The following is an 18,843-nucleotide window of genomic DNA, read 5'->3' as shown; positions in this document are numbered from 1 at the left end:
TAATAAATCCACATCTACCTTTTTCTGTCCTTCAGTTTATAGATTTTCCATTAGAAATTATGTGAAGATGATTGGCTTATAAATATTGTAAAATTAAGTTTTCCTCGTTTGCTTGATATAATTGTTATTTTCATTTTGATTTTATTAATCTTTCAGGGATTTCTAATCATTTTATATCTTATAAGACAATGGAAGTCCGAACTAATGTTTATCGAGAAGCAAAATATGATTTTTCTGCCTATTAACCCACATCTAGCTTTTCCTGTCCTTCAGTTTATAGATTTTCCTCTAGAAATTATGTAACAGAGTGAAAAACCTGAAGATGAGTGGCTTATAATTATTAGAAAATCAAGTCTTCCTCGTTGCGTCGGTCTGCCTGAACCCGATAAAGTCAAAAAATTTAAACGGATTTTCATACGGTTTTCAGCAATGAATGGAGTAATTCAAGACGAAGGTTCATTTAAGAACGCTGCTTGACAAAACAATTCACTACATATTGTCCTTTTTTTTATGGGTCTAAAAACAGTCTGCGTTGGCATATGTCCACCTTTCAAGGATAGGTTATTAGACTCAATTTGAAGGTTAAAATATGTGTCACCTATAATGTAATTGGAGAGCGATGCGATAATAATTCGTATCAAATGAATACGTAAGTTGCCTTATGCATTTCATGCACCTATATCGCAAAATCAAAACAAATTAAATTTTACCGGCCTCGAAGCGACATGCGCAATGAAAAAAGATTGTAAATACGTTAGTATTGTTTTACGTAGTGAATCCTTTGAAATCTGAAGGTCACATTTTAGCTAGATAGCTACTTACCTATAAAAATAAAATCAATAGTTGAATTGAACGGGTTATAATTTTAGGAGTGATTAATTTTTGGGAAAGAAAGTTTTTGGTTTTCTACTACTCCTGTCTTAAGGCGAAACGTCGATGTATACCAGTGAGGATGACAGTGTTTCATTTAAGTGCAATTTGTTACCATTCATTTAAAGTAGAACTCATGTGAATAATATCTGATTTTCATTCTACAACGAATGTTTGAAATACAAACTGAGTAGAAAAAAGTACCTTCTGTATAATTCAGTTTTCATATAGAAGTATTTGTTTCGAAAGAATTTTTTTCTTTCGTATATTTCAATGTTTATAAGAAAGTAGCTGTTTCAGGAGTTACTTCTTTGCATGATCTACACATCCATGTATAGAGTTACTCATTTTCAAATTGATTACTTTCTTCCTTTCTTTGAAAGATTCCCTCATCCTTTTTTTGTATCAAGATGGAGTAGTAGAAAGCCAAAAACTTTCTTTTCCAAAAATCAATAGCTGTGAACATTTTTTCAAGGACAAAACACAAGCACTACAGAAAAATCCTCAAGCCGCTCTAAGAGCGGTGCCTGTGCGAAAGTAGCGATTCATAATGGATTTGAATCGCTGGAGATTAAATGCATTTGGAAAAACGTCGAATTCAATTGGCATAGTGCAGTTTTGGAAATTTCTTTTCAAACCCACTCTTTTAAAAACCCGAAGGAATTACTGAAACATACAAATGTCGCCAGGACATTGTCAAAGTCTGAGAATATAATCAATACGTTAACTTCTCTTTTAATTGGACGCATACCTATTACGGTAATGATTGACGTAATTTCGATTACTCGGTAGGCATTTTCATCGTGATGCGGAACAAAAAATCAAGAACGCTTTGAGTATCAAGTATGCCACGCATTCACATATAAAGTGATCAATATGTATAGATGAATAACAAAGATACCTGTTCATTTTTCGAAATAGCTCTACACAACTGCTGGTACAAACAACTAGGAACTGACCTCACGGTAGCGACCTCGGTATTTTTTATGTGCTAGTCAGACCTCCAAAGCGTCAATATCGAGGTGAAGCATTTACAATAAATACCTTTTTATTTGTCTTTATCACGTCGTTACTTGGTAATTATTATCAAGTTGGACATTTATTTTTATTAGCACATGGAAATCTACGGGAAATGTCTTGTTAACTTGGATATCCCTCAAGGAAGTGTACTCGGTCCCCAAACAGGGGTTATTTCTTTCATCATTTATGTAACAACAACGGACATGTTAGGTTATTGAAGAAAATGTAATAGAGTACTTTCACAATATTAATTGGAACAGAGGTTACGCGAAAATGAAAATCTTTGACAATCCAAAATAAGTTCCTTCGCTTTTGTTAAAAATGCAATTGACGTAGCAATTTTAAAATGGTGGAATTAATCATCAAAACATCTTACTTTCGCTTTCTTTCCCAGGTTGAATGAGTCAAAGTCAGAAACTGGAGTTGCAACCTGCCAGGATGGTCTCTACCAGTCTACCATAGTCACGAAACGTCTGATACAAAGACATCGGTGTTGCTTCATGCTCTGTTGTTGAAAATGAGAAGTGACGAATTCTTTGTATTCATTCCCCATCCTCAGGCTAATACAAGCAGATGTCCTGATGTCCGACTCGACCATCAAAGTTAAACGACACTCTATTGAGATGGTTGTTCACATTATTGGAGTTCTTGTTGGATTGACGTTCTTCGCACTTTTCAACTATCAAGGACTCTTTCATTAATCACACCAATTTACAGATAATCAATGAGATGAAAGATCTGTTGAAAAAAATCTGCTTTTCCGTTAACCAGCTGTCGCATCCCTACGAACGACAACCCTCAGAAGTCGAAACTTGTGCGAGCTAAGGATTAACGAGGTCTTACCGTTTAACGTGTGATTCCTAACAGGGGTTGGACGATAGCAAGTGAAAATCGATCGTTCAGACTAATATATGATATGCAACCATTGAAAAACCGCCGTGAGTCCTCGGAAGTGATTTTTGTTTTTAATATTCTTAGAAAACTGAAAGTACATGAAATTCTCTATACTATTCCAACAATGTCTCCAAACCGTTAACAAAATGGTGAAACTCGGTGGAGATTATTGTTTTTGGAAAGATCAAAAAGGTGACTGAAAAGAAACGGAAATTTTCTCACAGAGAAAGATGAAATAAGTTTCCAGAAACATGCTTATTTTTACAGTGAGGCTGCCGATAATCAGTAGATGGCGATCATTTCGCATTCAAAAACGAAAACAGCAATTCAGCAACTTGAACGGTTCTAGCAAGACTACAAAATTATCAGATTACCACTACTGATGCTTCATACAATGCCAAAAAGATAAAGATAATGGGCAGAACTAGCTCGTCCAGAAAAGAAAAAACGAAAGAAACAGCAAATATATGCATTTTCCATAGTAGATCTTTCAAACTCTTCCAGGTGAACATATTTGAATCCTACTACTTTAGACACGGTTACCTTCAAAATACTGTTTTTGCATAGACAAGACAATCTGCTTTTGAAATTGAAACCCAACAAAGTAATCGATACTTCTAGCGAAATTGTGTCAGTGAGTTCTATAACATGTATTTTTTTTAAATTGTATTATTTCTCTTAGTTTCTATCAGTCCATGCTGAAATTTCTTGACGGTATTGTTAAGATGTGAAACATCTTGTCAATTAGGTGTACTGTAGCTATAATATTTGATGTATATTAAATATTATATCCATTATAATCAGTCACAATGTTTTTTATTCCCAAGTCAAAGCATGAGCATCTATGCCAAAACTTCAACATAAACTTTGTTGAAACTGTGCTCAAAGTCGTTGAAGTCTCTAAAAATTTAAGATCATGGATCGATTCCAATCTTAGCTTTACTGAATATATTAGTCACCTTTGTTAAACCTCGTTCAATATGCTACGACAGCTATACCCCAATCGGAATACCCTACCCACTAAACTCAAGATGGGAGTATGTGACTCTAGTGATGTCCAGACTATGCGTGGTCCTCTATTACTTTGAGCTGATTCTACTGGTTTGCAACGAATTCAGAATGCTTCTATTCCACTTGCTTATGAATTTCTAAAACTTGATCATATTATTATTGACAAGTTTGCAGACTCCAGATTAGTCTAGGTCACAAAATATTAAGGAACGTTTTTTTTAAATCATAATTTCTATTTCTCTTTGATATTCTGAAAAAACAATTTTTTATTTTATATTTTCTGTATTTATTAAATAAACGAAATAATTTTTACGATATATATTATTTTTAATACTATCAAAAAAACAAAAATAACCATATGTCACTTTTTGAGTAAAAATTTTTTCTGTATTTTTTACAATTTTTTCAATATATCGTAAAAATTAATTTGTTTAAAACAAACTGTTTATTGAATAAATAAAGAAAATATAAATTAAAAAGTTTTTTTTAGGATATCAAAGAGAAATAGAAATTATGATTGAAAAAATCGTTCCTTAATATTCATATTTAGTAGCAAAAAAAAATTGTTTATCAACAAATCCGTTTTTGAGCAATAAATCTGTTTATTAAGAAACGATTTTGTTTCAAAGAATTATAATAAATTCATCACTGATAAAAATTCCCCCAAAAAAATTTCAAATATCATATGAAAAATACGTTTGTTTATAACAATTTTTTAAACAAATAGTGCTAAAAATTATGAAAAATCATTTTTATGTACTTTTAATAATAAGAATACGAATAAATTTTAATATTAAAAATTTTTTTTTTCGTTGCTTCAATTGAATTATTCACTTTTTAATGTCTTTGATTATTAATAATAATGATTTTAAGTGTGTTAGGTGTACCTTGAAATATGGAAGATCTGAAAAATCAGCAGTCGCCCATCATATTTTGCAACAAAACCATTCCCATAGACTTCAGTTCATCAAGATTAGTTAGACAAGTTGACAACAACAGGTAAATTGATGCATACGAGAGTGTAGAAATAAGCAAACATAATAATATTATGAATAACGATGACGGACCAATACCAAATAGCTTATTAAAATAATATTATTAGATTTACTGACTATTACATAAGGACACATTGTTAAAATTAAATTTAGATAAGCAATATTGTGAAATTAATTTTTATATAGCTTGAAAACTGTTTTATATTTAGCTATAACATTTAAACATTACATAAGGACATATTGTAAAATCAATAGATAAGGCAAATTGTAAAATTAATTTAAGACACCAAAGGTGTGGTATACCTGTATGTGTGGTATACCTGTATAGCATAGATAGGGTTAGCTTCGCAAGTTTTCCAGTTTAAACTTCCTCTTGAAGATGATCGCTTAGTGATCGAAACACGTGTCGAGGTGTTAAAAATAACGATTTGGAGTTGGAAAAAAACTTCAGTAATATTGACACAAGTTACTGAAACCTCGTTACCAGTAAGGTGTTTTTTCAACTTTCCTGCCTTCACAACTTTTTTTACGAAGGTTCCAAATAGATAAACAGTTCAATCTTGCAGACCACTATTATAATCTTCATGCAATCATTGTTCACTGTGGTTCTTGCGTTGAATCTGGTCATTATTACGCATTGATCAAAGACGAAACGGACTAGTTGAAGTTTGACGAAAGTCGTGTTCTGGCGATGTCTTGAATTTATTGAAGCCTTTGGAAACACCCTCTATTTTGTTTTATGAAAGAGAGGACATTGGAGATCTTCAGATGATGTGGTGCTGCAGGTTCTTTCGGGTTTTCCTGCAGCTGAAGAAGCAAATGCGCCACTGGAATCAATCAATAATTTTTGTTGTTGTTTCATAATTTCATGTATTGTATTACTTTCTTCTTTACTATTACAATCTAGAGGTTTTTTACAAATAACCTAATTAACGGTTTCGATAGAACTATTTGTGTCTATAAAATATGAAGATTTTGAATGAGTGTCCGACAACAACGCCATAACACAGCATCTTGCATAATTCACAGAATCCTAACCTAAGTCAAGGATAACCTTATCAGATGAGTAGGCGAACTACAAGATGCAAGATCGAAACTGATTTACAGACATTTTACAAGCTCATTCATCGTTGAATTCTTCACCGACACTTCGTTATGCCATTTGATATTGCATAAGAGGTACCGCTAAAGTTCAACTGCTCGTCAATTTGAGAGTTACAGTAATATGCGACCTTATTTTTATCGTCAAATGTCTTATACGTTGAGCAACTGGACGTTGAAGTATTTGATAAAATCTTCTTCTTCGAAATTCAGTTGATAGCTTTCTATCAAAAGTCAATATGTTGTAACAATAATTTTTTCAATGCGAGAAGTCAATTTTACTTCAGATGGTTATATAAATATTCATGTCTTACTGATTGACTGTTAAATGTTTTTTTCACAGTAAAGAATACCAATTTTTGGTCGCTCAAAAAAGTCCTCTCCGATTCCGGAGAGGGAGTCTGAAAATCAGCTATCAAGTCCAAGGCAGCAGGCGCGCAAAGAAGGGTTACACGTGTTAATAGAAAAAATCGTACAGCGCCATCTGCCCGCGAATAGATCAAGCAATAATGTTGATAATTCTGTCAAATACAGATCCCGAGCTTGAGAGTTTTGAACAAACATACATACATACAGGTGAAGCTAATAAAAGCGAGATAATTAACTGTTACTGAAAAAATACACAAAGCAGAGAATATATCAAAATAATTATGAAGTTGAAAAATGAAAAGATACAATAGACCAAATTATTAACTTATTTTCATACCAATAGATAATAATGAGAATTGATTTGAAAATATGTTTCGCCTATTAGATACCTTGTGGTTTGTCATTAAGTCTACGGTGTGTTGGATACAAAAAATTATATTTTTGAATATGTACATTCAACTATAGGAGTATCTTATTCTGTAACAGATTGAAATGATACTGACATTGAAAATGAGGTTATTCAATCATTATTTTTTCTTTCAATGATATATTTAGTTAATAGCTTAGTAAAAATAAAGAATCGTCCTAGTTCTCCAGACTGTCTGTAAGGATAAAAATGGAGTGGGGCTTAAAAAAAATCGTAACATGAAAAATTTACTTTGTACACTTACCAATCTGAGATATTTCATTTCTGGTGATCAATTGAACAATATGAACTTGATTTCAGAGTTTTCAAGGCCGTCTGAGAAGGTGAAATTGAGGTGGAAACTTCAATAAAACCGTATCGTCAAAAATAGAATGTGTACATGTACATCTTCAAGATTGAGATATGTTATTTTTGATGACCGATTCAATAGTGTTTTTTGTGGATGTGAATAAATTTTGGTTCATTATTGAAAGTTTTCAAATTAATAGAAAGGGGTTTATATGAAACCATTATGCCCAGCCATAGGATTTAAGTAATCAATCGTATGAATGTGTATACATACATACTGTCATTGTGTCTCTTGTGGTGACATAAAGTCGTGATGTTGTCCAAAACGGTGCTGATAAGGTGACATTTCATATGAATACACTTTCATACATTACGTTGTGTAGCGTTCCTATAAATGGAATCTGTTTCAATTCCATGACGAATAGTTAGAGTGAAAACTGAATGAGAAAAAAGTGAGTTTCCTGTAATACAATATGAAAGTATTTGTTTCGATAGGAATTTTTCTCTTCGTGTTATTCAATATTCATGTGGAACTAGTTGTTTCAAAAGAGTTTTATCTTCCAGTCTCTGTCTGAAAGAAACTCCTGTGTATCATATACATATCACTATCAAGAGTCGTTATTGTAGTTATTTCTATCTTCCTTTCTTTAGAAGTTTCCCATATTTTTTGTTCAATGATGAGCAGTAGAAAGCGACAAAAACATTTCCTAAAGAACTGATATCTCCTAAAAATAATCTGTTTCCAATTGAATTAATTTTCATGACATTTGTAAATCACCAGTAGGGTTACTCTGCGGATTTTGTAGCTCTACAAGATCAGACGATATAAAATTTTTACCTATACAGGCCGTTTCTTTTATCATGTGGTAACATCGCTATATTCCAAACCGTAACAGATACGAAGACGATTAAATGGGAAAACAAGTAACTGTCATCGGAAACACCACAATGGTCGAAGAAAATTTACGGGGACTCTCGTCCTTCTCGAGTTATACGGGGAAAACCAAAAATGCTGTTTTTCGTTTTTTTTCGAATGAATGCGTTGTTGATAATCTTTTGAACATGTCAAAGATGTATTCAAATGATGAAAGGACTGGTATGCTATTCAGTTATGCAAAATCAAATAGAAATCCTCTTTTGGCAAGAAATATGTATGTTCGTCACTTTCCGAACATCCAAATGTTCAGACGATTAGAAAGAAATTTGAGGGACTATGGTGCATTTGACAGAAGGAAAACAAGAAAATGTGTGGTTACTGGAAGTGGTTACTGTACAAAGTAATTTGACTTACGGAATTTGTTTAGTAAGTAATATAATATATGTTAATGATAAAAAAGTCACATCCACGAAAGTTTTGAGAGAGAGTTACTAAATAATAAAAACAAGAGTATGGGTTTATTTTCTGCCCTACAAAAAGTCTTGCATATGAGCTTTGATCAACTACATAGTTTACATAGAATTCTCCAGATAAAGTTTTCATCCACGAAATCTTTATTGAAATTGAATCGTGGCTGTTTTCTCACTGATTTTTTATTATTAAGTTTTCCAGATCTTTGACTACACCATTAGCATGTTCTAGTTATTAGCGAATTACTTGCGAAGGAAAATATTATAATTTCCCGTCGGTCAAACAAATACATGGTGTCTTGCCTCTGTTAAGCTAGCAGAACCACTTTGGAATTTTACATTTATCTCAAGGGCACAATTCAAGGCTAATTTTGTATTCTATTGCCGAATTTTTTGCTCTTCGTTTAACGTAAATATCTTGGATCCTGGTAGCTTAACGTTAAGCTAGCAAAACCCACTCTTATAAAAAACATTTTGTCAAATCGGATTCCATCATAATTTCAGGCTCATTTTATCCCTTATCGCCGATTATCCACGTGTTCTATTTTTTGAAAAAATGTTGGCTTCTGCTGGCTTAACCGTTAAGCTAGCAGAACCAAATCTATGGCTCCTTCATTAACACATCGAAACATTGTTGAAAATCTGAAAATAAAATGTTTATCCAGAAATACTAAGACTTAAAAAAAAATTGCGGTGTTCACGAATCCCTCCTGAATTCGGCTTTAAATTGATTCATTGAGTAATTGATTTATTTTTCGAAGGTTCTGCTACAAAATATTAAATCAGCCCGATTTAACATACACAAAAATCAATTATTTTTCCACCATGATCCGAAACATTAACCGATCAATTTAAAAAAATCAAGCAATATATTAGATAGCTGTTTCGACACTTCGGGATCGTCCATTATTCAAGTAATATTTTTAGTAACTTTTTAACCCCCCTCTTAACCCCACTCCTCCCCCTCTGGTGATGCTTGGTGATGTTGTGAACTACCCTCCCTCTAGTCAAAATCACATGTATTTTTTTTATAAAAACATTCAAAATACCTTCAAGTGCATGAAACAAAGAATATTTTCAATATTGTAGAATAGAGTAGAGTATTTTATTTGACCATTTTACATACATGAGTGCATTTATGGCAAGTGACAAGTACATTGTCCTCAGGCCATGAAGTATCGAGACTTTCATCAAAACTAATAAGTGGCTAAGGCAGTATAGGGTATAGGTCATAAGGCAATTTGTCAATAACTTTTATTTGTGAATACACGTGATTATCTCGCTACATCCCCCCTCACCCGGGGTGATATTTCGAGAGTTTTTTCGATTTCGTGTCCTGCCTCAAGGTAGATTTTGTATAGAGCTGAAATTGTTGGTCTGAGTTAGCGAGACAACATGTATTTAAAAAAAAGGGTAAAAAAATATTTTCTTCCGCAACTAATTATCGAATAAATAGCGGCAAATTATGAAATCATTCGTTTTGCAAATTTCGAGAAGTATCTCGTCAACTTGATATACATCCAAAGTCTTCAACGCGTTTCTGCCTGCCAAAGCATTACTGTTTTACATCGCTTGGTTTATAAATGTGGTTATATTAATGATTGTCATTTTCAAACTTAATAACCTCAAATCAGGAGTCGAGAAGTCGTCGCGAACTTTATCTCCAGCAATGTTGATGACGTTCACTCTTTCATAAAAACCGACCCTTCTCTCCCCTATCCCGCATACCGTGCCGCAGTAAGCAATCCGATAAATTATGGCTGCTTAATTGAGCATGGAGATAGGTGGTGAACGCATACGAGCACGCATCTACGAGAAAAATTCGAAGAACCACCTGTACGCCAGTATCCAGAATCCATTCTATGCGGTCGCATAAGCGCGACTTTTTCGAAAAAATTCGAAAATGTGAGAGAAGTGATGCGGGCGCATTAATCAGTCCTTCTCGCTGACGCCCGATCGATACGAGAAGGAGGAACAGGAAGAAATACTGTAATTAATGTGTCATTTTTGTGTACAGAGTGTCTCGCCGATATGATTAGGAAAAAGAGTTAGATATCAATGCATTTACGTTCACTATGCTACAGAAGCGTTATACTATACTAAAAGCGTTATAAATGCTCATGATGTATGCAAAATAATCCGGTCAATCTAGACATTGGAAGGTACATAAATTTACAACAAGCTGCAAACACGTGTAATTGTTCAAAACATACTTGAAAATCAGATTTTAAAATTCCGAATGATTGCGATGCCTGGAAAAAAACTTATTCAAGGTCAAAGGTCAAAAATCTCGAAAATAATTAACCTCATATAAAAATTGTAGATCATAAAATTCTCTACAAAATATGTATCAATAGTTTTTTTCTTAGAGCCACCGTTTCTGAGATACGACGAGTCAAAAAGTTGTAAAAGTTGTAATCGTCATTATATGCACACGCCACCTATGAGGTAGTGTACTTAGCGCGTTTTTTTTAACGTGGTTTCCGCAGTAGGTCTATTACACATGTCTGTTGTGATTCTGTCAAATTGAAAACTTGCATAATAAAATATATTAGGAAGGGTTGGAAATTATAAAAGCGATTGAAATTAAAAAAAATTTATAATTTATTTATCTGAGTCATAACCTTCAAATACTTCTTCTTGTTGTTCTTCTTATTGTCTTCTTCTTCTTCTTGATCTTCTTCTTCTTGATGTTCATCCTGGGTGTAGGTAAACTGCGTCAAGAGTGATGTATCGCATGTTTCTTCGTTGGTATCAAATGAATCCTCCACTATTGGTGATTCAGCATTAGAACATGACTGGCCTTGAAAATGTGTACATGGCAGAGAACACAACAGTCCAACTTTTTTACAACTACATTTAGCGCTGCATCCCTTTTTACAGTTGCAAAAATTGTGTTCAGCAGTTTTTCCGGCGCAGGTGGGAGTAAAGTCTGAATAGGTTCTAATGCATTGTCGACCAACTTCCAACCCCACTATTTTGTGGTCTAGCTGATAACCAAGCCACACTTGAACTTGGTAATATACCCGGAAAAGATGTTGATGAGCAACAACTGAGAAAAAAAGTATTGATAAGCACATTTTTTGTAGAGAATTTTATGATCTACTATTCTGAGGTTATTTCATGATAAAACTTACCGTTTTCCTGAAAATCGCGAAAAACCAATTTTTTTCGAGATTCTTTACCTTTGACCTCGAATAATTTTTTTCCAGGCATCGCAATCATTCGGAATTTTGAAGTCTTATTTTTAACTATGTTTTGAACAATTACACGCATTTGCAGCTTGTTGTAAATTTATGTACCTTCACTCTTATTTTTTAGTGTAATCTGACCGGACTAAAACTCTTACAGGATGCGTAAAGCATCTCACTTATTTTCGATTGAGAATGGGTATTTTGTCTCGACTCAGGTAGGTTAACCCTGTATTCACATGAGTTTAATGGTATAGTCGAAGTAAATGGTATTATGCACACTTAAAGTTGGCGGCACTCTCAAAGGCCAAAGAAACCAATACATAGAAACGAACCGGCTGCGAACTAGTTCACGCGCATTGAAGTATTGGCGGTTTATATTGGATAATTTTCACTAACCGAGTTTTATGATTGGCTGAAGAGTCATAAAATTAAATTTGAAGTCATGTTACGGTGACGAATAGAAATCGGGGAATCTGTTTAAATCTGTTTAAAATCTGTTTTTCCGGTAATCAGCTGCCGCCCCCATACGAACGACAACTCTCAGAAGTTGAGAAACTTGTGCGAGCTAAGGACTAACGGGGATGGTTATCGCCGTCGTGTTCAGTTCAGGAACTGATCGCGATTTGAGTGTTGAAATTCGATATTGGTGCAGTTATAATTGATCAAAATTTTTGTTTTCTGTTTAAAATGTGGCGTCCTTAGACAAGTACTAATAGTAATAACGAATATGATAACAACGCAGACTTTTTCCAATAGCGATGGTGAATAGGATTCGGATGCTTTTGAATATTGAAACACAGAATGTATGTTTCAATGTATGTAAGAACCTACATCTCAAGTTTGGTTTCGATGGAAACAAACTATTACACGCAACATCAGATTTGACCGAAATTCTTTTCTCAACTGTACGTGAAATACTTCAAAAACAAACCTTATGAACGCAAGACGCACAGGATACAGGATTACCAAAACCTTTGGATGTTCATCTGATAAAATAATTGAAAAAAACAATATACGACTGTTACAAAAGCAATGAGATTCCTACAACTGAAATCATATGGAAGAAATTGAATACTTCCGGCCATAACGTGAGCTGCTGTGAAGAAACTCTTCAGAATTGCATAAATGAACTAGAATTCAGATTCAAAATAATAAACGAACGTCAAACAGTTATGGAAAGCAGAAGAATAGTGGAATTGCGAAACATATACTTAGAACAAATACCTAAATATAGACAAGAACAACGGCAAATTTTATATTCGGACGAATCTTGGTATGACACTCACGACACAGTTACAAAATATATATATAAATTTGTAGAGTAGGATGTAAACGGCAAAAAGTGAGTTTTTTTATAATTGATTGTCAGTATTCTATCGTTGAAGAAATTTATTATATTTTGAAAGTCAACCTCAATGTTATTTTTGAGAGTGGTCCAGTCAGTTCCTTCGTAGAAAACGGCAGTAAACGGCAGTGTTGTCCGCGAAACTCACAACCTCCCCACACGTATCTTGTTCTAAAAGATCATTGATATAAAGATTGAAGAGAGTTGGCCCCAAAACAGTACCTTGAGGCACTCCATATGTGATCATTTGATAACTGCTTATAGCTTCATTGATATTGATTAACATCTATGTTTTAAATGAGAGAATGAGCCAAGGAAACAATCAAATCACCCAGAAAACTATAGAAAATGATTTTTTAAAAATTCGGCAATATCTCTAATACTGTTAATAAACAAGAGGTGCCTAGTTTGAACATCAATGATTTGTTTTTACTCAGTGACCTCTTCAGTGACAGTGATAATGTAATATATTTCCACAGAAATCTCAAAGGATTTAAAAAAATTGAAAACTCCTTCGAATGTACGTGTCTTCTATTTAGAAATGTATGGGGGGTGTTATTCCTGTGAGGAGGTTTTAGGTGGAGGTACCTATAAAGTTGAGTAGAAAAAATGTATTTTAAGAATTGAATTTTGTTAATTTTTTATAGATTGTTTATTCAGTCACTAATGAATTCAATTAGGGACGCACTAATTATATATGGACCAGTTGTTAATATTGTGAAAATAATTCAAAAATTATAATCTAGAAGCATCAAAAGTGTTTTCCAGTAGTTTAATCAAAATGAAATTCAATGTCCAGGATAATATTGAAGAATTGGTGACAATAACTCCAAATATAGTTTGGTATCCCATTTCATAACATAACTATTGATAGTAACAGGTCTAGTTGGTCACTATAAATTCTGAAAAGTAGTCACGTTCATGTCGCCGCTTGGATTTCCTCAAAAATTAATTCGAAATTTTTTTGTCTTCATTCAAACAATTCACTGAAGAAAGACATATTTTCGAGTGTATGTAAGCTGTCAAGATAAATATCATATTCACCAACTGGAGACAAGCGTTTTTTAGAAAATGATATTTTATTTTTTATTGTTTCAAATGTTCATTCAATTTATTTATTTAACAATTCATTTGTTTGAATTTAATCGATGCATACATTTGTTGAACACATTAAAAAACGATTGTTCATATAATTTCTTCTATTTTTTGATAAAAGAAATAATAATTATTTGAATAAAAATCATCAACATACAATTCATAAATCACCTAAGTTCAGCAATCAAAATAATTCAACTCGCTTCAAAAAATTAAGACGTAGTGCCACGCGGTTTTAATTTCCGTTAACGTTTTGTGAAAATGAATTGTTTTGACTGTTGTATTTAGGTGATACGTGAATTAAACTGATTGTTGCCAATTTTAATTCGGCACTGCGGTCGAACTATCACTAGACAAATTTGTTGCCAGATCTAAATATCCAGCTTCTACAAGAATCCATTCAAGGCCAACGCCGATTTGAAAATAGCAGCAATTTTATTCATGTTTCGCAGAAATTATAGTTAATATTTTGATAGTCATAAAATAGGTATATATATATGACAAAAATTATCAGCTATAATATCCCAAGGACATTGATAACTAACGAAATAATTTTATCAAAGTTTTCGAAAGCACGTTATTTGGTAACATCCCGACGCCGAAGGCGGAGGGTTGTTACCTAAAATAACGTGCTTGAGGAAGTTGTGATAAAATTATGAGTTATTTATCAATGTTTGAGGGATATTCGGTGAGAAAATTTTTTGCAATTCGAACAAAATTATTTATTGAACACACAGTTATTAAAAGAACAATTCGTATAATGATATTCCGTTGATCTTGCTGTATTTGCCCATAAATATTTTCCAAGTGTATTTTTTACTATTGACAGTATTTTTTGGTGTATTTTCTTCAATGATTTTGTCAATTGCCGCATCATTTTGAACACCAAAGCGAGGAAGTGACATTTTCGAAATAAATTGAATTACTGAAATGTCAAACAACTTTATTGTGTTGGTTGCTTAGCAATGTCATGACATAAGTGATAACTACCCGTGAAAACTATCCATGGGTAGTTATCAGTGTAATGATGGTTTCATTGGTTATTTCGACACACATGACTAGAAATAGACAAATTTGATAGGATAATTTTTTTGGCAAAAAATTTTCTTTAAAAAATTCCAAACAATGTATTTATATTATAACTACGCACAACTTTCAATGATACAAATAAATTCATTGACATTCTGTCAACTGTCATTCAAAATAGAACAAATTTTATCAATAATAATTTTTTTAAGGTGCAGCAGTCAATTAAATAGAAACAAACCAATTAAATAGGAAAAAATAAAATGTATCATGCGTCAAACAATGGTTGAGTGAAAAAAAAACTTTTTGTGCAATTGATTCTCGGCAAATATGTCGCCAATTTCAACAATGAATCAATGGATTGATTAAACGTAAATATTCTGTTGGAAAATCAAAACTCTACGATCTGACAACTATAACTTACCTCAAAAAACTTTAGGAGTCCCTCCTTCAAAGGAAGTTGAATTAGCATAGCCGAATCACACAAAAATATAGAAAAAGTCCACGTAAACTACACAAAAATCCAGAATTGTATGTCGACTTTTCCGATATGTCACTGTTTTCGCGGTCATTTTTCGTCACGTGAGTAACTCCACAGCAATCTTTGCAACTCGCAACACCTCTCTTCCTAACGACAGAAAGAGCACTGACCTTTTTAGGAAAGAATCGGAAAATCAAGTGGCGCAAATCCAATTGAGATGTTGATGATTGCGCACCACGCTAGAAAACAAAAAAGTATCTATTGGGAAGTTGAATTATCTTGAAAAACAGGCTCATCATAAAATTAATTGTTTGCTGGGAATTGTTAGGTTATAAGGAATTTTAAGGAAACTGGTTCTTGTCATTACATAGACGATATGATAAATTGAGGAGTGTTTCAGTTCATATTTCTTGCTCTTTAGTACTTTATTTTGACTAACGATTGGTGTTCATATGTAATCCATGTCTGAAACAGTAAAAATTGGGAATCGCAAGTGTCATTTCAATTGAAATAAGAAAAAAAATCATAGAAAGGCGGTTGAAAGATTGTTTTAGCAAGAGAAAAAGCTGAGGTAATTCTAGGAATGAAAAAAATGATGACAGTGAAAGCTGATACAGACAGAGGTAAAATAATATGAATATTTCAACGGCCTAAGTAAATGAAGGAATAGGTATCGAATAATTGAAAATGATATAGAACCTAATTCTTCCGAGCGAAATAATAATAATAATGATGTTCACTACATTTTTCATGTTTATAAACTGGTTACCAATGTTAGAATACAAAACAAAAACAATAAAATTTATCAAACTAATATTGTAAAGAGAAAATATTTGATGTTTCTTTATTTTCATGTATGAACTCAAAGACTACCTTACCATTAGAAAAAATATTTTGAAAAGAATTTGAGTTTGCTTCAAAAATTGCAATAGTGTATGTAGCTCATGGTATAAAAAATTTGACTGAAGAAGTTAGCTATTTGGCGTGCACGCTAAGAAGAGTCGCTAGTATATAACATAATATGAAGTCCCCCACCATGTTTGCTTGCACGATTGCCTGTCTGCCTGTCTGCCTGCCTGCTGTAATTGAACTCCACGTCATAGAATTGATTAAATTTGATTTATATATCTTTCCGGAAATACCACTCGATATAAAAATTCTCTCTGATAAGTGTCCTATTTTTCAAATTAAAACTCTATTACTTTTGAGCAATGCCAATCGAGCAACCACCAAAAAAAAGACTAGTAATATCATGCTGGTTGCTTGGTGTTATTGCTATATTTCGAGGTCTATTCTTTTAAGGAAAAAACACAAGTGCCACAGGAAAATCCTAAAGGCGCTCTCAGAGCGGTGCCTGTGCGATTTACATTGGATTTGAATCGCTGAAAATCAATTCCATTTGGAAAAACGTTGTCAGGAAGTTTATTCCACATGAACGCAGTTCTCCAGATGAAAGGGTTTTCAAACAGATTAGTTCGAAGTATGCTGAGTTGAATCTCAAAACGATGAGCAGCGTATTTCTGATATGTACCGCTCTTGGTGGAATCATTTGTGCCAAGTCACTTGAACACCTCCCGTAAAAGTATCTATAGAAGAGAGGCAAATCTCCAACCTTTCTTCGATGTTCCAGGCTATCAAGGTTGCACGTTATATTCGCGTCTCCAGTCAGGTGGATGGCTCGTTTCTGGACGGAATACAGCAGCTTCACGGTATGTTTGGAGTCGGAGCTCCATACATGAGAACAACACTCCAAAGAGGGTCTGATCTGAGCTTTATTTATAAAAAGTTGATAAGAAGTGTACAGTTTTCTAGTTCGGAACAGTGTTCTAAGCTTTTGGGAAGCAGCCTTCGTAATTCCAGCGACATGATTGTGCCAAGATATATTGGTGTCCATTCTAACCCCCAAGAAGCAGAAAGTGAAATTGTCTGACCTGAAAACCGTTGCCTCGGTTTTTATGGCATTGAATTAAACCTGGTTACTTTCACCCTAATTCGAAATCACTTCTAGATCCTCATTGTGGTATTACTTACGATAAATTTCAATTTTTTATTGAAAACTTTCGTATTAAGGATACTGGTTACTCTCATGACAAATAGCAAAATTTGCCAAAACGGAGTTATGATGATGAAATTACCTGCGATAAAATTGACAGACATGTGCCATTGATGAAATTGATTCAATTCGATTTTCATATCGATGTATTCAGTTGAGAATATTTTAAGAAATACTCCCCACGAATACCAATAGATCTAAATGTTTCATCACATAAATGTTCATTTTATTAAATTGAAATTTTGTTATTTTGATCAATACCAATCGAGTAGGTAACCATAAATAAATGGACCAGCAACTGGTTGCTTGATATATATTGCTAAAAAAAATCTAGTTATACGCTGTCCGTTCAAAACATTAGGTGTATTTTCATTCTTCTCAAAAATTATTCATTTATTCATCAATTTTTATTCTGTCCTCATGAAAGCAGTCCCTCTCAGGTATAATACACTTGTGCGAGTATTTTTCCAATCTTCTGATATGTACTTTTTGGTATGTCCTTGAGCTCTCTCAACAATTCGGTTTTTATCCACCCAATCGTCGCAAACACCGCCTTTTCATGGGTCTCTTCAATATTGGGAACAGGAAAAAGTCGCAGGTGGCAGATTTGGTGAATACGGTGGCTGGATCATGATTACGGTGTTGTTTTTGGACTGAAAATTACGAACAAGCAATGACGAGTGAGCAGGTGCATTATCGCGATACAAAAGACATGAATTGTTTTTCCACAATACCGGACGTTTTCTTTGTATTGCTTCTCGAAACGGCGCATAACTTCATGATAAAACTTCTTATTGACCGTAAGACCATGTAGCAAGAACTCCTGATGCACTGATGCTGGTCAAAATTCAGCAATTTTGGAACGAACTTATCTGTCACATGTTTCATGCTCAAAATTTACGAAAAAATTGCATGACATGAGCCAACCAATATGCCAACATCCTCAGTCTGCACTGACCGCAGACAAGCCCTATTAGCCTTGAAAAGACAACGTGTTACCTCAGGGTTAGTACTAGAGTGCCAGCAAAATTTAGCCAAAGCCTCGGTAGATAATGACATTATCCTGAAGTGGGTTAAAGGGCACGACAGGAGTAAAGGTAATCGCATTGCCGACTCTTTAGCCAAGGAAGCGGCTGGACTGAGAATCTTAGGACCCAGTAGCACCTACGGCCTCATGACTTCGACAATTGAGAACTAGCCACCCATGCTCAATCGCTAAAGAGATGGAATGGAATCAAAGGATTCAATCTTTCCAGGATCACCCTGGGCGACCCCCCAGGGAAGCTGGCGCCGAAGAAATATCTCGCGAAGACCAGAAAAAATCTAC

General features: G+C 33.7%; 1 protein-coding gene across 1 annotated transcript in view; it reads right to left on the bottom strand.

The window, feature by feature from the left end:
* The window catches only part of Eip74EF (Ecdysone-induced protein E74), a 569,772-nt gene extending 554,181 nt beyond the window's left edge, over positions 1-15,591 (bottom strand). The window contains 1 exon segment of the mRNA XM_074177301.1: positions 15,407-15,591. The gene's annotated coding sequence lies outside the window, so the exon portion shown is untranslated.
* Between the last annotated feature and the right edge of the window lie 3,252 nt (positions 15,592-18,843).

Source organism: Leptinotarsa decemlineata, unplaced genomic scaffold (assembly GCF_025532065.1).
Source record: "Leptinotarsa decemlineata unplaced genomic scaffold, Ldec_3_MD MMD2_tig00002974_RagTag_RagTag, whole genome shotgun sequence".
Taxonomy (NCBI): domain Eukaryota; kingdom Metazoa; phylum Arthropoda; class Insecta; order Coleoptera; family Chrysomelidae; genus Leptinotarsa; species Leptinotarsa decemlineata.
This window is presented reverse-complemented; position numbering and strand designations above follow the sequence as displayed.